General features: G+C 42.8%; 1 long non-coding RNA gene across 1 annotated transcript; it reads left to right on the top strand.

The window, feature by feature from the left end:
• Window positions 1-283: 283 nt before the first annotated feature.
• LOC122876471 lies at window positions 284-8647 on the top strand. The gene is made up of 3 exons (XR_006378071.1): window positions 284-457; window positions 5588-5777; window positions 8378-8647. It is a non-coding gene; the product is annotated as an uncharacterized LOC122876471 (long non-coding RNA).
• The last annotated feature ends 12150 nt before the right edge of the window (window positions 8648-20797 follow it).

The raw sequence follows: 20797 nt of genomic DNA, 5'->3' as shown, positions 1-20797 counted from the left end.
GGCATTTTCTTCACAAACTGAATATTCTCTACAGCTTTGACCGGTGCAGCCTCACAGACAATAACCTCCATGTGATCAATAAACTTGGTAGAATGTGACTATTTTTTAAGCAAGGGAATGAGCGCTATGTACTGCAGCATGAAGTCATGTGTTCTATGAACTTCTAGTACCATAACAATACAACACTACAACAGTCACCAGAAATAGGAAGGATAGAAAGGATGAATAACACAGTCTGACTTAACTTCTTCTCTATTTGTTCCACTGTTGCACTATGTTTTAGTATTTGTTATTATCCCGTAATTACCACTTGTAGCCACAGTGGGTGCTGTTTAGCTAAGGTTAAGCTAAGCCTAGCTTAAAGCAACTGTTCTGAATCCAAGCTGATTACAGGCTCTGTTTTCCATGAAGGACCAACCTACAAACTTTTGACAACCACCTTTTAAGTCTACAGGAGGTGAGTGCTTCAAAGAGAAAATAAGAAGAAGAAGGGAGGAGTATCACTTTAAAGTTTGTATTATTGTATGTTTGTTTTACCATCTACAATCTGGCCATTAACAGTTAGAAAAGTGGAAGAGTTTGATGCTGATGAAACCTGTATTAAAGGCATTCCTCCGCTGACAGTGAGCTATGCTGTCTTAGCTTTAAAAAGTTTTTAGGAGTGCCTCGTCACAGTGTTAAAAGTGTCTTTGTTTAGAGAGCAAACCTTGTAAATCCGGCCTATATTTGTCATCCAAAATGGTCCTGGATCTGTTTTGACTGACACCATGTTTGCCCCAGCAGCTTTTAAAAGTAACCTCTCCCACATGCCAGAGTTAGTTTAGTAGGCCAAGCCTTCTAATGTGCCTGTATGGGCAGGAATGAACTAGCACGTTCTTTGTAGTTTTCCCACACAGATGGAACAAGCGTAACGCAAGAGAAATGAATGCTATCTTATCACACGAGGAGATACATGTTACACCATGTATGTCTGCATTGTCTTCTTTGTTTTTATCTGCTTGCAGTTTAGGTCAGCAGGTTAATGCTGGGCTATTGCTGCACAAGTTTGGAATCCACTATGTGACTTGATTTGGTCATATCCTAGAAGCTGTTACAGAGGGGACCACATTCTTCTTGACATGACATCCTTAGCATGCTATGTCAATCTCTTTGACATGCACAGCAGGAGTAGCTGTTCTGGTTAGTGTAGCTTTGCACTGAAGGACACATTTAGTTTGTAAAAGATTCAAAATACATGTGAGTGTATGTGCACCCGTGATTGTTCAATGAAACTGTTTTCAGTTTGGATGAATTTAATACCCTACTAAACCCAGTCAGTTCAGATTAGTTACATTTATTTAAGTTTAGTGAAGTAAAGCAAAAGAACAGAAATAGGCTTCAAAGAATAGAAATAAAATACAGTCCTGCTGCAGACGCTTTTCAAGGGTACTGATTTTAGTGAGTTCTTGTATTAAAGGTGCGGTTTAAATTTACACCTCATATGAACCTGACTTGATGTGACAGGACAATATCAAATGGCAAAATCAATGCAACATCTACTGCCTATTTATTGTCTGATGTCACCTTCTCGACACATCACAAATTCAAGGCATTCCTCTGTTGTTTTCTACCTTTAGATTAGATAAAAACACTGACTGAACTGTACTGGAGCACAAGAGAGCTGTGAATTCAGCTGTTCATTTCAGTTCAGCTGCCTGGTGGAAAACCTCCCTGGTATGGTTACCCTCCCTGTAGCTGGAGGCTCTTGGCCAGCTGCTGCTGTTGCTTCCTGGTTGTGTAATGAGTAACAGCCAGTGGGCTTTCCCCTGCACAACTGTACCGTGCGGCTGAGGCCAACTAAGGGTCAGAATGCAAATACTATGCAAATCATGCAAAAATTATGGAAATATGATCAACAAAGCAGGGCTTGGGGGCCCCAGGTTATGCACCATGACCAGACACACACACACCACATTTAAAAAGTACTCACATATGTACAGTTAGTTGGAATTATTGATGTGATGCAGTTGTACTGATTCAACTGTAAAAGAAATCAATACCACACAGTCTATTGAAAGCTGTTAAGCAAATATAACTGGACTTTTTGATAGTGGTTTAGAAATATTCAATTAAATTCTTCTTCTTTCGGCTCTTCCCTTTCATGGGTCGCCACTGCGAATCATGTGCCTCCATCTAACCCTGTCCTCTGCATCCTCTTCACTCACACCAATTAACTTCATGTCCTCTCTCAATACATCCATAAATCTCCTCTTTGGTCTTCCTCTAGACCTCCTGCCTGGCAGCTCCAACCTCAGCATCCTTCTACCAATATATTCACAGTCTCTCCTCTGAACATGTCCAAACCACCTCAATCTGGCCTCTCTGACTTTATCTCCGAAACATCTAACATGAGCTGTCCCTCTGATGTCCTCATTCCTGATCCTGTCCGTCCTCGTCCCTCACCAAAGAGAACCTCAACATCTTAAGCTCTGCTACCTCCAGCTCTGCCTCTTGTCTTTTCTTCAGTGCCACTGTCTCTAAGCTGTACATTCAATTCAATTAAATTTTATTTATATAGTTATTTATAGAGGAATTCATAACAGAAGTTATCTCATTGCACGTTTCCTATAGAGCAGGTCTAGACCGTGCTCTTTCTAATATTATTTACATAGACCCAACAAATCCCACCATGAGCAAGCACTTGGTGACAGTGGCAAGAAAAAACTTCCTTTAAGAGGCAGAAACCTTGGACAGAACCAGACTCAATGGTGGGAGACCATCCGCGGCTGCCGTGTTAGGTTTTGAGAGAGAGAGAGAAAAAGAGAGAGAGGGGGGTTTAGAGAGAAAGAAGTTTTGGGAAAGGGTGGGGTTGGGTGGGAGAGAGGGAAACACAATGCAAATACCATCTAGAATATTTAAAGTAATAGAAATGTAATTGTAGTGTTAATATTAATAAATTAATAATAATAGGAATGACAGCTATAGGAAAAATAATGTCAGTATTAGTAACAGAGCAAATAACAACAACTGTAGTAGCAGTTGTTGAGCAGGAGAGAGGAAAGAGGCGCATCATGGGAAGTCTTACGGCAGTCTAGGCCTATAGCAGCATAACTAAAGGATGGTTCAGGACTCACCCAAGCCAGCCCTAACTAAAAGCTTTATCATAGAGGAACGTCTTAAGCCTAATCTTAAATGTGGAGATGGTGTCTGCCTCCCGAACCCAAATTGGGAGGACTCACCGCTAACATGTACAAACTGAGATCGATCTGACAGATAGAATATAAACCAGCATAGTGCGGCTCCTTTAATGCCAAATACATGTTCCAGTCTCTGTAATAGGATGGGATGATCAATGGTGTTGAACGCAGCACCAAGATCTAACAAGACAAGTACAGAGACAAGTCCATTGTCTGATGCAAATATGTACTGCATTATAATCATCCTTACCCCCATCCAGATAAAAGAGACTTAAGAACAAGAGATTTAAGCCGCGCCTGCCTTCTCTCGTCATGGGCAACGTGAGATCACTGGCTAATAAAATGGACAAGCTAACGGCGTTAGCCCGGAGTCAGTCGGAGTTCTGTGAGTGTAGCTCGGTGTGCTTCTAAGAGACATGGCTACACCAGGATATCCCGGACCATAGAGTTTCCATCGACGGCTTTCAGACTGTTCGGGCCGACAGGGATCACACCAGGAGTGGCAAGGGGAAAGACAGCGGGCTTGCTGTGCTGGTCAACAACAGATGGTGTAACCCTGATCACATTACTATCAAGTAGAGTATCTGTAGCCCGGACATTGAACTGTTAGCTGTGGGACGCTGGCCATATTATTTGCCACGTGAATTCTCACATGCCATTGTTGTGGCTGTATACATCCCCCCTCTGCTAACCCGGCATCGGCGTGCAACGCCTTCCACACCGCCATAGCACAACTCCAGTCTCAACACCTGATTGCACACCCGATATTAATCTCGGGTGACTTCAACCATGTCAGTGTTTCAACAACACTGACTAATTTCACCCAGTATGTGAGTTGTCCTACTAGAGAAGAGAGGACACTGGACACGTTCTTAACGTTAGCATACAGCTCTTCACCCTCCCCCCCTGGGTAAGTCAGACCACAACCTGGTTCACCTCAAACCCTGCTATGTGCCTCTGGTTAAAAGGCAGCCTGCGACCACAAGGACAGTGAGGAGATGGTCAGAGGAGGCCTATGAGACACTTCAGGGATGTTTTGAGGTGACAAACTGGGATGCACTCTGTGAGCCTCATGGAGAGGACATTGACGGGCTTACTGAGTCCATCACTGGCTACATTAACTTCTGTGTGGACTGCAATGTCCCAACTAAGATGGTCCATTGTTAATCAAATAACAAACCGTGGGTAACAAAGGACATCAAAGACATCCTGAATGCCAAGAGGGGGGCTTTTACTAATGGTAATAGGAAGGAGGTGAGGGCAATCCAGACTGACCTGAAGGTGAAGATCAGGGAGGCCAAGGAGAAGTACAGGAGGAAACTGGAGTGTAAAATCCAGCAGAACAACATGAGAGAGGTCTGGAGGGGCATGAAGAGCATCACTGGCTTCAGACCGACTGGCATCAGAGGAGTTGAAGGTAGCTTGGACAGGGCCAACGAACTTAATCTGTTCTTTAACAGATTCGACACACTGGCTCCTGTTCATCCCCCCTCTAACCCAGCTGCTGTTGGCCATCAGGCTAACGGCCCTCTTCACACTAATGACCCCAACCCCCCCACCTCTAACCTCTGCTGTGTGCCTGACTACTGACCAGATGAGAGGACAGCTGATGAAACTCCACTCAAACAAGGCTGCAAGCCCGATGGAGTTAGCCCCAGGGTGCTAAAAGCCCGTGCCCCCCAGCTATGTGGAGTCCCCAGGACACAGGCTCAACAAATTGATCCACAAGGCCAGTGACATTATGGATGTGGAGTTGGCGGTGGTGTCAGAGAGGAGGATGCTGGCCAAACTACATGCCATCTTGGACAGTGTCTCCCACCCACTCCATGACGTGTTGGTCAAACAAAGGAGTACCCTCAGCGGAAAACTGATCCCCCCAAAAAGCACCACAGAGTGCCACAGGAAGTCATTCCTGCCTGTGGCCATCAAACTCTTCAACTCCTCCCTCTAATTGTAGTCTGTATGACCCTAAGTCATTAAACTGGACATTGATCATCACATCTATGCAATACTTGACATAATTGTGCAATATCCTGTGTTAATACTCCTGTGCAATATACTCTTTTCAGTTTAAAATTCCCTATTTATTGATATTGATATTTATTCATACCTCTATTACTGCTGTGCAATATCCTCCGTCTCATTATAAATAAGCTAAACTTAACTTGACAGTTCATGCACTATTACTTTATACCATATTATTACCATCAACCGGTAAACCCACTTCGTACTTCACATTTATTTTATACTTATACTCACATGGTACTTAATTTATTTTCTGACCTGTATTATAGCGTATTGTTGTTTTTTTTTTTGCTTAGTACTTATATTCCCGTGTGCACTGATGTGATAGTGAGCTGCTGTAGCAAAGTAAAGTAAAGTAAAGTATTTCTGATTCTGTTAATCGACAGGATCCAGCAGAGGTCTTCTGACGGGGTGTCAAAGAGTTTGGGTCTGCTTTTGCTACTGATAGTGAGCCTAAGGAGGAAGTAATATGCACCTCACCAGTGGGCGTAGAAGAATCGCTAGAAGTCAGCATGGATGGGGAGAACTTTGAAAGCGCTGGTGATGTCCGGTTTCGAGAGCCACAACCCTTTCCCGGTGAGTTTGATGAGGGTGATGGCCTGGTTAATGGTGGCGTAGTGAAGGGAAAGTCTTCACCCGGATTTAAGCTATTGATGCTAGGGATGGTACATGGTATGTGTCCTCATTAAACTGCTGAAGACGGGCTGCGGCTTCGTAAACATAGTGTATATTATATTGGTAGAAACCATTGCCTCCAAATGAAGGGCCAGATAAGGATGATGGCCATGTAATCGTCCGTTTCCTGTCGACAGGTGGTAAATTGAGAACAAACATACATCTCTGAAAAGAACGAAAGCACACGCGAACTTGGTGGGAATAAGCTCTCAGGAAAGGGTTGGGAGGGAAGACCGGAGTTAAGTATGGAAGGAAATTACTGCTGCAAGGGTTGTGGAGGAAAGCTGGGTGCTGGCGGCCCGGTGCCAAAGGCTCCAGCTGACAAGAGTTGCTTGGACTGGTGAAGCTGGTAGACAGAAGATCCTGGCATTCCCAGCTAGAGCAAGCTGCCGTAGCTGCTGAAAGTGGTCAGCAGGGAACTCTGGCATGCCGGTGCCAAAGCCTCTACTAAAGCCAGCTGCTGTGGTTGCTGGAAATGAACAGCTGGTGGTGCTGGCATCCCAGTGCCAAAAGCCCTAAGAGGCCAGCTGCTGTGGTTGGTGGAAGTGAGCAGCAGGGGGCCCTGGTGACGGAATGGCCTTGAATTTTCTCTTTGTCTCTTGTCTGATGAGGGAGGTGGGCTGGGAGACGCGGAGGATTCATCAGGTGGATTATAGTGGTCTTGAATGTTGAGGAGAGATGACCTGGGCGGGAAATGGACCATGGAAGAGGCTTGCTGGACTTCCTGGACAGGGTTGTGCATAGCAGGGTCTCAGACAAGGAGGTGGCGGAGAAGTTTTCGGTGTCTGTTGCTGGGTTTGCTGGCGTGCCGTGGATTGATGGAAACTATGAAAGTGATCCGTCCTGATTCCGTCCAAATAATCGTCATCTGATGGGGATGGCAAGATGGATGCCATACTCAAGATGATATGAGTTTAGCACGCTTGAGGCAATGTTGCTTGGTCTCGGTTCTGGGTGAGCGAAAGTGGAGGAGAGGATTAAGTGTGTATTTATAGGAATGCCGGAAGTGACACGGTTGAGGTGTGGTCTTGCTCCTGGAACTCTGCTAGCTAGCGCCAATTAAATTTTTACACATGTCAATGGAATCACAATAACAAAAGTAATTCTACTCAGATGTAGCTATTGTTTCTTTTTTCTCTCTTTCTCTACAAACCCACCACAAATTGCTCCATGTGTTCATGAAGCTCAGACATTTTCTCAGTCAACATCGAGGCATACCCACACACAAACACACAGTCAACACTCACTCCACCCTTCCCAGCCTACTGCAACAGAAAGGCATGCTGCTGCTTTGTATTTGGCCACTTTTATTTTTCTCCCTCCTATTCCCAGTAAGTGCCTAAGGCGACACACGGGTAAATATCTGGAGAAATCATGATGATTTGAACTGCCTCCCATGTAAATGTACTGTTCTAACAACAACCGATATAAATACTGCTGTTTACATGTGCCAGTCATATATTCAAAATAAATCAAAGTGAGGATCAAACCACAGCAATGGCATGTACCATAGAGATACATGAATGCTACGTGATTTATACAACTACTCAATTGCTAAATCTTAAGGGACTTCAAAATATTCTGTTTGTGAAGGACTTAAATGTCAACAAAATAGTAAAATGGCATTGCTGTGTAATTCATTAGAAAATAGTCACATTGCTTAAGAATTAGCATAGCGTTAATGTCAAAGTAATAGTACATAGCGTTAATGTCAAAGTAATAGTAATGTTAGTAAAAAAGATGAAAACATCATAGACATTAGTCTGATAAATGAAAGTAACTGTGTGTTAATTTTTTCTCTAGTTGGTTGGAAAGTAAAAAGTTAAAGGTACTTAGTCGCATGTTGTATGATATATACATATATATATGCGATGATTTACTACTCTATTATAAAAACAAAAATCTTACATTGTGCATCAAACACCATAGGTGCGCAGGTGTATACCAAAGTGTTATATGTGAGTAGTGTTAGTGTTCACTAGTTCACTGACAGTACGTGCTGTTAGTGGGTGTTCAGACCTAAAATATGGCACTCCTCTAAAAAACACAAGCGGCTGCTTTGGGGTGGCTGCAGAAAGCGTAGAGAAAATAAAATTGACAAACTAATCTTGACTTTTTCAAGGTCAAGACTGAACATTCACACTCAAGATAAAATATGATTGAGAAAGTCCAGTATGAGATATACATCCATGAATTTGAAAGCTTATCAGACACCAAAACATTGCAACGGTTTATAATATTATGAAATAGGATTTCACAATCCTAGAAAATTCTCAGGGGGACAATTATTTTATCCTCTATTGTGAGTAGATTCATGTGTTCACATTACACATTAGAGTAATCTACCATGAATGTGCACTTGCACATATTGAATTGACAAACAAAAAATATAGTATGTTGCGATTAACAAGAGAGATGGCTAATGTCAGGTCTGGACGAAATGGGACTCAGGCATGCCAAGCAACGAGAAATCTGAGACTGTTGTGCCCACATCTTTGCAGAGACCTGCTCCACCAACATCCCGGATCAAGCACTCAATGTGTGGACCGTGTTCTGAGCTGAAGGAGCACAAGACTCCAGCGGGATGAGGGGAGGCGGACTCTGTGTTTACATCGATGCTGCTTGGTGCTCAAGTGCAGTAAAAGTGAACAGACACGTTTCCAGATGTCGAACATTTTATGTGAAGATAATAACCATTTTATTATCTTCACTATCTTGTTGCTGCTGTCTCGCATTCCCCCAGATTCAAATTAAAAAAATGCAATGAATTATTTCCTGGGTGTATACGTGTATTTATATTTGTAAATAACTGCAGAATATATATATATATATATATATATATATATATATATATATTGTATGTGTGTAGCATGAAGGGACTACTAACTTAATTTCATTGTTATTTTGATTTTCTACACTGATCATAAATTTCACTTTTATTACCAACAAATCCTAATCAAAGACCGAGTTTATTAATGTATGGGTGACAATATTTGTCAAACTGAGGTCCTGTTGGCCTCTGTATTGCACATGGATTGTTTTCATGGTACCTTAATACCTAAGGTGTATTGGCTCAGAGTGAGAGGAAGGATGAAAGGCTTTGGAAAGAAGCAAAGAGGGTGGAGAGCAGAGCAGAGACTTGAAGGAACATGAGGAAACTATATGCAAAAATGGCTGTTGACATTCCAGTCATATTAGTGCAGGGAGGATGTGTCCATGCTAGGAAATTAGGTCTCTGTTTATTTAGACACAGATGTACAAGCAGCAAGTTATACTGTTATAATGACACACCAGATGACCTTTCAATTACGTTTATTTACAACACAAGGTGGTAGGCCAGTGGGAAAACACACCAGCTTTTTTTCATTAACCCTAACCTACTGTATATCACCACACAAGTGCTGGTAGCTGAGCTGAAACAACCCTTTTAATTGTATTTTGAATAATGCTTTAACTTTGCAATCTAAAGTATCAGGGGGGTTTTCAATTTAACCTCGCTTTTACTTGGTTTAACGGATGGATTTTTATAAAAAATAGAACCAAAAAACTTAAAGGAATGACAATATGAAGCAATGCAGGTAAACAAGAAGGATAAGAACAAAAAGGAGAATCTGCACCTGATTTCAGATGAGTCCACCAAACTTATGTCTATATAGTAATAATGGACTAAGATCACTTTAGTAGTTAACAGCAAAGGTTGGACCAATAAATCCCTTTTTTGATATAAGTCTGGTAATATAAAACAGGCATCAACCAGTCAGTGCAGAACGCCCTTTCTCACCAAAACATAACACTGACATAAATATTAATCAACATAAATTAAAAAATGTCTTTGAATGCTGCAATAATATGATGCTATTCACTTTCAGCACATGTAAAGCCTGAATCATACTCTCAGCATCTGCACTGCCGCAAGGGTTCGTAAATTTCGTAAATTTCATCATCTGCTCATTTTCTCTAACACTCCTATGTGGATGTCTATGCAAAATGTATGTATGTGCGGACTATATCCTTACATATGTGGAACCCGTCCACGTACTTCAGTTCTCTAGCGTTTCTTTACAGTCATAATCTTTTCTCCACTACTACCTATGCTGGGACAGAATACGCACATAGAGTTTGACATAGCCTAGCTTAACAGAGTGTAGTTGGAAGTTCACCAACTATTGCTTCATGTCTTCTTATCAGGTAGAAACAAGCGGCAACCTCTGGGGAGGCCAACGCAAAATGCCAAAAACTGCAGTTCCTTGAATGGCCACTTGAGGCTGGCTCCAAAAGGGAGTCGGCCCCCACAGAGCCCCGTGTTAAAATGCCCGATTTTACAGCAGAAATAAACATGTTTACAGCCTGGTGCTAAAAACGGTTTTGGTCTCTAAAGCTAATTTCCCCGTTCATGACAGCTGTGAGGGGAGGGAATTTTTTTACAACTCAATTCAATTATATTAAAGTTAGGCATAATTAAGGACGTGGCCGCTTTGAGTGACAGGTGGGTGCCCTATAAGGTGGCTTGCCACTAGGTGATTCCCCAGCCAGGTGTCATTCGGCCCGCCTCAGCTCCACCTCTTTGCCCATTTTCAGATTAGCCGGAGCCGCCCACTTTGAGCTTCACATCGGCTCTTCAGAAACCTCTGGGTGACGCCACGGACACTACATACATATTTTATACAGTCTATGGGTAGAAACTGTAGATGAAACACTGACGACTAACTGCTGAAGTTCTGGGTTCATCAGTAAACTCAGATTTCGGTTGGAATGAAAGCCTGCAGACCTGTGGGGCTTGGTGGCACATGATTGGAAACCACTGGTCCAAACTACCAGCTGTAGTCACACACGAACATTGTGCATCAACTGTTTTGTCACTAAGTTGTTTTGCCAATCTGCCCACAGGCTCTGTTGGAGGCAAGCATGGTCAGCTGTTATGTAGGAGGGATTGCCACCCAAGAAGGCCATGAAATGCCATCCAAGAAACACTGCACACACACCCAGTAAACACCATGGTCTGTGTGTGTGTCAGTCATCCATCTGATAAGAGTTCACACACAGTGGGAGGAGTACTGTACACACCACATGTGAGACACAGAGACACACTGAGATGCGAGACTGACAGACAAATTGACCCTAAGAAAGCATTATATGCAAGTTGACAGTATAGTGATGATTATAATCTATTGTGTTTTGTGAAACCATAGAACATTATTATCCAGGGTTCCAAACCACTGCATTGATGGTAACTGAGAGATAGTGACGATAAGGAAATATGCCATCAAACAAGGCCGCATAACTGTAAAAACAACACTGCTTCAAGCGTTGCACGGTAATACAAATGTGTAATATGATGGTTACAGAAATATGAGTAGAGAAATCACATGGGGAGCTGATGGAGCAAGCGTAGAATGTTTCTTAACCCTTGGCTTTCATATTCAACCATAAAAGAAAACTTCTCCGGATTATGACTCTGTACTTCCGGTCCAAACAAGCCAAGGTTCAGCAATGCACATGAAAGGACCACAATATGATAGTGTTATGAACATAAATGTATTAAACTGTTCCTATCACACGCAGGTCCAGAAATGTGTCCTAACACTGGGAGGTGGGAGAAGATCGTGCTGCCTTGGCAGCGGTATGCACACTCAGAGAACGTTCGACTTGATCATAGCAGTACATCATGTGCAGGCCTACTTGTGTATCCTCTTGCATTCTTACTATTCTCTTCTGGAGCGCCTTTGTGTCAAGGTTGGGAAGAATGACTCTGTGGTGAAACAGACTTCAAGTTCCAAAGTCATCCTGAGATACAGTAGAAGACATTTGTGATCAAGAGAAAACAATCAGTATACTGCATACAGTGCATTGCAGAATGGTAATGTTCATTTGTCAAAGTCCATTGTCTGTTGTTCTGTCAGTGCACATGTCCTCTCACATGTACTTTTGTTGGACGATATATTGTTCCAGCAGTAATTGCAAAAAACAATGTTATTGTCATTTTAAAGCCATTTGCATGTTATTCCATCGAAAGCATCGGGGTTGTGTCAGATAGAGAAATCTTTAGCCAAATAATCACAAACTCACTACAGGGACATTGTACATTTGAAGTCAAAACGTTTTTAAAGCTTCTACAAAGGGAGGGAGAAGATCAAACGAACTATTTAAATATTTAGAAGATCAAGCAAACGATTTACATATTTAGAAGCTATAGGAACCCTGTAATCCGGAGCTCCGGAGAGAAAGCGTGAGAGAGGCGCTCTGACTGTCTGCACACGGAGCAAGAGGAGAGGCGAGAGGACTGAGCAGCAAGCCGGGGAATCAATTACAATATAATATTAGAATAAGATTATATTTCTTGCCTTTTCCCTGATGGTCTGAATAAGTCGCTAAATTTGTCGCTAGTCGCTTTTTAGAAATAAAGTCGCTAAGAGGGTCTGAAAAGTCGCTAAATCTAGTGAGAAAGTCGCCAGGCTGGTAACACTGTGTGTGTCTGTGTGTGTGTGTGTGTGTGTGTGTCTGTGTGTGTGTGTGTGTTGAAGCAGTGGAACTCCACACAGAGAGGACCGAAGCAGCGCCATATATCGTACAAGAAGTCGATAACGTAATGATCGCGACAGGCCTAACTTTAAGGTTAATGCTAAAATAGCATGCTAAATGTATGTTAACATCAACATCGAGTGGTTTTTAACTTTTATGTTAGCACGCTGACTGTATCCAAGGTTTCAGTATGCAAGAACAAACTAGCTCATTTGACGTGTCGTCTGACTACGCCTAATGACAAACGTGTTTGTACCTGTCCAAATGTCGTTCAGCTCCAAACATGGCCGAAGGGGACTGCTTAGTCTGATGAATGTTAAGCCAGGTCTGACCATGTCGAGCTCTAAGATAGCCCTGTACAGAGGATAAACCCTGATTTTGATTCCTCCAGGAATTTCAGCATCAAGAGGGAGGAACCTCAGAGCGATGTGTATGAACATCATGGTTTGCTGGATTATGGACTTAATTCATGGACAGGCTGCAGTCGTTTACCCCCGGAGCTGTTTATAGAACATACAGAGAAGTAAACTGCGTTAGTTTTACCTCAGGGGACTTCAGTGTACCATTCCTTTTTACTTCAGCACACACCACATCCCTTTGAGGTGAACCAAGAAGGCCTCAAGCTATTTGTTGTGCCAATTAGACAACACTTCCTGCCTCAACTGTCACAGCTGGGTTGCTTCACTGTGGTTTGCTCAATCCTAGCTCTGTCGTGTGTGATTTGTACATACGCTGTACATATATCATTGTACATGAGCCAGGTCAGAATTCAGTAAACTCCAAATAAGAGATGAGATATTTCTGATGAAGCAAAGAAAAAGACTATTGCCTGTTTAGAGACAACTGATTAATGTGTGGAATAAGTACGTAATGTTTTGAAAAATACAATCATAAACAGCAGCGATACTGTTTCAAATAAATATAGTGGATGAGCAGATCTTGATATTTTATCATGTGAGGGGGGGGATCACTCCAGGAGAACAGGAGGGAGAGGGGCAGAGGAATCAAACGGGTTGGCAAGCATGGGATATTATTTATCAGAATCAGATCATTTATATCATAATATCAATGTATATTGTTCATAATAGATATATATATATATATATATATCAGTGTGTTTTCTTGCCAGATTCGCAGACCAGACCCCGAAACTATTGCTGCCGACCATGGAGCTCTGTCTGAACAGCCCGACTGGTTAACATGAGCGGCGAAAGGAACACAAGCATTGCTTTTTTAATAGCAGACTGGCTGCAAGTGCTATCTGCCTCTTTAAAACTGTGGCTTTACAAAGCTGGACGCCATCGAAACAAACAGACAGCTGAGCCAGAATCTTCTTCAGCAACGCTGCGTATTGAGATAACACTTCCACTGGCCCAGTTACACAACATCTGTGGTGTATGTTTCTATAGTATATACTGTATATATGTGTATATGTAATTGACAGTGGTCAATAGAGTCAAACACAGAACTCATATCAAGTAGGATTAAAACAGAACAGTAACCAGAGTCAGCAGAGAGCAGCAAGTCATTGGTCACTTTCATGAGTGCGGTTTCAGTGCAATCAAAGGAAGGAAAGTCAGATCTGAATTTTTCTAAATCACTACAGGTGTTCATAAAATAAATGACTTAGACACTTCAGAGACTGTTAAACAGGCTCCATTAGTGGGCTGGGAAGTGTGAAAGCCATGCTGAGAGGCTGCACAGGTTTAGAAATGGAGATGTGCCAGCGGAGTATGAGTATGAGACAGGCAGTGCAGACCTGAGGACTGATGGCAGTGTGACAGGCAGCGCAGACCTGAGGTCTGATGGCAGTGAGACAGGCAGCGCAGACCTGAGGACTGATGGCAGTGAGACAGGCAGCGCAGACCTGAGGACTGATGGCAGTGAGACAGGCAGCGCAGACCTGAGGACTGATGGCAGTGAGACAGGCAGCGCAGACCTGAGTACTGATGGCAGTGAGACAGGCAGCGCAGACCTGAGGACTGATGGCAGTGAGACAGGCAGCGCAGACCTGAGGACTGATGGCAGTGAGACAGGCAGCGCAGACCTGAGTACTGATGGCAGTGAGACAGGCAGCGCAGACCTGAGTACTGATGGCAGTGAGACAGGCAGCGCAGACCTGAGGACTGATGGCAGCAGACAGTCTGTCCAGCCGGTCAGACAGACAGGCAGTAAAGGGCCGTGATTGACAAGAGGTCTTGTGGCTCGCGCCTCTACACGCCACTCATCCGCCACTTCCTGGGCCCTTTGTGTTTCAAACACACACACACACACACACACACACCATCTGCTGTGGTAATTCACAGGCTGCATGCCGGAGCAGCACACAGCCTCCTCTCTTACTTTGCTTTCTCCTATTCATCCCTCCTTCGCTCGCTCGCTGTCTTTTATTTGGAGGGAGAAAGCCAGGCTATTCAGAACTTTTGTTTGCCCCCACAGCCACCCCCCACCCCCACCACTCGCCCACACACACACACACACACACACACACAAGCTGTACTATCAAAAGCAATCATTCCACTCCACTCATCAGAGGACGGCAGTCTGGTTTTGTGGAGTCTTACAATTTATTTAACCTCATATTTTTCATGAAGTGCAGAGGAGCTCCTCTGCTCTCAGGACCTCTCACCAGCTGATTCTGTTTCTAATCACACAGTTTGATCATCGTAACAGAACTGAGCAGTTAATAACTGAGCTGCTGCTTACTGGAAAATCATTTTATCACCGATCCATCTAATCATGTCTGGTTCTTCCCAATCTGATGACGTTTTAGCCTCTGGGGGCAACGGCCAACATTTGGCTTCCAGTGTAGCCAGCGGATATTCATAACAACAGATAACGGTGGATCGGCCTTTGTTTACGGTCCAATTATCAGCTATCGTCTGGCGACAATTTGAATGCAGATACATTTAAAAACGCTAGTAAAAAGCTCATCTGTAGGGTTCTGAGATTGATAAAAAGCTAAATCGTCGTCAGATGACAGCCGTTGGGCTCCGAGATTACATTTTGGCCAGTGCGTTGCGACTGTTTACCTGCTGCAATCAAAGCCCACTCAAATGTGATTGGTCAATACTACTCGGACTACAAACAAAGAAAGACAAAGAAATCAGAACGCCTCTGATACCAAAATCTTGTCCCTTGCCTACAGATTCATAAGCAGATATCTGTCTATAGAGATTAAGTTCTTACTAACCATAATAGCTGCTAGTATTCTGCTAATTACATGGAACTGATGCCAATATTCAGTATCTTGATGGACTAGAAGTGAAAGTGTAGGTTCTGAACGGTGAGACCACCCAACAATAACATAAGTTTGACAAAATAAAAGCAATCAAGATGGATTAAACATGTTAGTTTGGTGTTTGCTGTCATAAAGGGGACCTCTCTGCCTTGAATTTGCTTGCTTTGAACAAGAAGTGGACGGAGACGAGCAGGGTTGGCACCGCAGACCAGATTAAATCAAATTTGTTATGGTGTCACAGACAAAACAGCATTTTCATTGTGTTTGGTTGTTTTGACACCAAAGATGCATCACGTTGGGCTTATCTGCAGTCTGCCCTGATGAACTATGCTGGGATCAGACTACACGTTACTGTTGTCTTTTGAGGTGGCCATTAGGCGATAACACAGTCATTCATCTTCCTGTCACTTGTCTGCGAGGCATGGCAGACGACATGTGTGACCCCGACCAATCAGAGATTGCCATCTTTCAATTCAATTCAATTTTATTTATATAGCGCCAATTCATAACAAAAGTTATCTCATTGCACCTTTCTATAGAGCAGGTCTAGACCATACTCTTCATAACATTATTTACAGAGACCCAACAAATCCCACCATGAGTAAGCACTTGGCGACAGTGGCAAGGAAAAACTTCTTTTAAGAGGCAGAAACCTTGGACAGAACCAGACTCAATGGTGGGCGGCCATCCGCCGCTGCCGTGTTAGGTTTTGAGGGGGGGCAGGCACAATGCAAAGACCACGTAGAATTTTTTATTTTTTTTTAAATAGTAGAATAGTAATTGCAGTGTTAATATTAATAAATTAGTAATAATAGGAATGACAGCTATAAGAAAAATAATGTCAGCATCAGTAACAGAGCCACCACCTGCTTGCTGTACTGTAGATGATGAGTGAGGAAGTGCCTGGAACCGACTTCAGTGTTCCACCTGACAGCACCCACTACAAAAATGTATGTAAATTTCAGGGTTATTATTCAGGGTATTCAGGGTTTTATGAAAGTGAACCTGGAACCGTTCCACTCAGTAGAAAGAGGATGAGCAACATATATGTGCAGAGGGTGACGTTGCACCCACAGGTGTGAATAATGTGTTATAATGCTCCTGACCTGAGGGTGATGGTCACATGGTTACAGGTTCACTGAAATGATATAAAACATTATTCCTCTTTCTTTCCTCCATGTTTATGTCATGCACTGAAGAGCACTTGCTTCTGTGGGTCAACGCTATGGAACAAGGACTAGATGAGAGACGACAAAAAAACCTGTATTTGCTGGGACCTTCCATAATGACAGTACACAAGATATACCAAGTAACAGTCGAGCCCAACCATCATTTTTGTTCTTCAAACCACACGTCTGTTGGGTTGATGTCATGGATTCTCTGCATTAGTGGGCGGTCAGACTGAAAATGGAAATGGTTTGAGTGACTACAGGTAGCAGTGAGAAGATGAAATACACACCAGGAAGTCCAGTATGAGTAACAGAACCATGAGTTTGAAGGTTATCAGACACCAAAACGCTGCACAGAAGTTTATAGTACAATAAAACAGGATTTTAGAAGTTATCATGGCGACAATAATCCCCCATCTCATCGATTGCCAGGTAAACAGCAGAATCATGGGATACACTTTAAGTTTTCTACCAGGAATGTGTGCTTGCACCTAGTGGCCACTGCAGTTGCAGGAAGCAGGATGGCAAAAGATGAACTTTTTTCTGGATGATGAAATGAAATGAATGAGGGGACAGTGTTTTTAATGCTTTTATTACGCAGTTCTAATGTAGGTCTCAACACAGCCTATTTCACCAACCCCCAGTCCGCCATCACCTGACCAACAATGTCACATGACTGGATGTGGGTTGCATATTTTTGCTTTACTTCCATAGAGTGATGATCACTCCGTCTTTACTTGTTTTGCAGAACTTGCGAGTCATGTTCGCCTTCCAGCTGCCATCAACACCACTTAATGAACAGAGCAGTGGCCACATGCATAACGTCTGCATGCACAAAGGCAGATTTTTAAACACACAGTTCATCACACATGATTCTTTTTTGTCTATCAAAGCAAAATTGTGTGTAAGTGCAGAAGCCTGATTTCCAGCCACACAGTTTGCCATAAATGAACATAGACACACTCTTAATAAACTATAAACGTCTGTGCTCCACCAGTCTTTAGACCTCTTAATGAAAAAACTGTTGTTATTTAGAAGGTCAAACAACTGATTGGCGACTGCTTTCTCAATGATCTTAGAGAGAAAGGGAATGTTAGATATAGATCTATAGTTGGCTAAAACCCCTGGATCAAGAGTGGGCTTTTTAAGAAGCGGTTTAATTACAGTTTCTTTAAAGGACTGTGGTACATAGCCTGTTAATAAAGGCAGATTGATCATATCCAGTAAAGAGGTGCTAACTAAGGGTAAAACATCTTTAAGCAGCCTAGTTGGAATGGGGTCTAAGAGACAGGTTGATGGCTTAGATGAATTAATCATCAAAGTCAGCTGAAGAAGGTCGACAGGAGCAAAGCAGTCAAAAGACACATCAGGCTCTACAGCTGTGTCCAAGGTTCCTGTGTTTGAAGACAAGTCAGCACCGGTTGAAGGCAGGACTTGATGAATTTTTTCTCTAATAGTTAAAATTTTATCATTAAAGAAGCTCATGAAGTCGTTACTACAGAGGGCTATAGGAATACATGGTTCAATAGAGCTATGACTCTCTGTCAGCCTGGCTACAGTGCTGAAAAGAAACCCAGGGTTGTTTTTATTTTCCTCTATTAATGATGAGTAGTAAGCTGCTCTGGCATTACGGAGGGCCTTCCTATATGTTTTAAGACTATCTTGCCAGACTAAACGGGATTCTTCCAGGTTGTTTGAGCGCCATTTCCTTTCAAGTTTTCGTGATGTTTGCTTTAATTTGCGGGTTTGGAGGTTATACCATGGAGCTAACCTTCTTTGTTTTATTATCTTCTATTTTAGAGGAGCGATAGAATCGAGTGTCGTTCGCAGTGAGTCTGCAGCACTATCAACGAGATGGTCAATTTGGGAGGGGCTGCGATTTGCATAGGAGTCCTCTGTTGTATTGAGACATAACATTGAATTAAATGCAGATGGGATCGCTTCCTTAAATTTAGCCACAGCAATATCAGATAGACATCTAGAGTAAGAGTTTTTGCCTAATGGTGTGTAGTCCAGTAATAGCAGTTCAAAAGTTATTAAATAATGGTCCGATAAAGAAGGATTCTGTGGAAAGACTATTAAATGTTCAATATCAATGCCATATACCAGAACAAGGTCGAGGGTGTGGTTAAAACAGTGAGTGGCTTCATGTACACTCTGGGAACATATACTCCAAATGCATTTGGAGTATAATGTTGGCCTAAGAGCCATTAACTGCTGATAGGAGTTCTGCAGGTAATGTCATATTCAAAAGAACAAGAAGAGTGAGCTCCCATGTGTTCAGTGCAGCCTGATTATACACCATGCATCAATGTGTCACTGTCAGTCTTCCTGGTAATTACAGCAATTATAATTCACTGATGTCAAAACGGCACACAAACGGTTTTTCAAATTTGTTACAACAGTGTAATTGCTGCCAGTGATATGCTGATCATTAGTGAGACGAGTGCCCGGTTTAGGACGACACTTCCTGCTCAGTGCATCAGGTCTAAATGAACCAGTGGCCTCAAAGTGACTGGTGATGTTTAACCCTACAGAAATAGGTCAGACACCGTGGGTGTGAGCGGCATGCAAGGCTTACTTTGTGAAATCCTTGATGCATTGTTTGGTGATGTGGTGGCAGACACACACATACACACAGAAACACACTGAGTGCAGCTAACTGATCTTTCTCACCGTGTTGGTATGTGTTACCATTCATTCCACACTACTCCCCCGCAAGTCCCACAATCCATTATGTGTACCTGCACTGCACAACAAACAGGTGTGTCACTTTAGGAGAGTCTTTACAGAGACTGTAAATATGACTGTTGTGTGCCATACAATTTAAATCCACACACTCACACATCAACACGTTCACACACCAACTCATTTCTGTGATACAAATTTCTTACTGTATGTGTGAATGAGATTGTATTTAATATACTCATATTGCAGTAACCATTCATCTGCGACAGTGATTCCAAGGTATTCTGTTTTGCTGTTCAGGCTCCTGTGCAGCCCTAAACTTAGTTTAGATCCAGTTTGTTCAGCTGCTGTGCACAACAGCAGTGAGAGAGAATTTGCTGTCTTCAGTAACACCTCCACCACAAGCAGACGGTTAACTGCAATCACCTTGCATGAATTCAGCATAATGTCCTTTCACCGCCTTTGGCCAAAGAGCAGCATCTAAAGGTTGTGGGCAGTCTGTGGAGTGAATGATTCAAGAATACTTCCAAGGCTCCAAAGGGCCCTCAGAGTACAGTAAGATCTATGATCAGTCATGAGATGGGAGACACAAGGTTACGCAGGTAATCGGAGAGCGTGTTTACAGACATTGTAGTAACCTGCTTACTGTAAATCTGCGTATACATGCAGCAGGTCAGTAATCAGGTTTCAAAGAAGAGGTTGAGGTGTTTTTATGTGCAGACGTCTCTACTAAAACCACCTGGAAACACAGATGCAGATGCAACAGCTTTTTAAAGTTAGACAGCGTAGTGTAGACTACATCTGAAACCCTTCAGATGGTTGCATCAAAGTCACTTCAGGTGAATGACTTGTCTCACTGCCACTTGGGATTCCTAATTAGCATGGAGCCACTAAGGAGCTGGTATTGAACTCGATACTTCAGGACTAACTTCCACACCTCACGGTCAGACATACAGTAACAGTGGTGTTTGACAGACGCTTGCTAACCTCATTTAGGAACAGCAGTCTCTGAGAGACTTGTGTCAATGTAAAGCTAACTGAGCCAGGTGTCAGTTACTGGCACCTCTACAATACACAGCCGTAAAAAAAGTCCTACCATGCACCTCCTCCTTTTTGTTTGATCACTGTGTGTGTGTGTGTGTGTGTCTCGGGAGGGCAAGGTAGAGATAAAGTGAATTCAAATTTGCTACAGGGCAAAAAAAACTGGTGCTGGATGGTACAGCGATGGTAGGAAGGTTCTCCTTGACTCATTAAATTATATTTTCTGCGTTCACATAGCCGCAAGGGTATGCATGTTGTATACT

Source organism: Siniperca chuatsi, linkage group LG1 (assembly GCF_020085105.1).
Source record: "Siniperca chuatsi isolate FFG_IHB_CAS linkage group LG1, ASM2008510v1, whole genome shotgun sequence".
Classification (NCBI taxonomy): domain Eukaryota; kingdom Metazoa; phylum Chordata; class Actinopteri; order Centrarchiformes; family Sinipercidae; genus Siniperca; species Siniperca chuatsi.
This window is presented reverse-complemented; position numbering and strand designations above follow the sequence as displayed.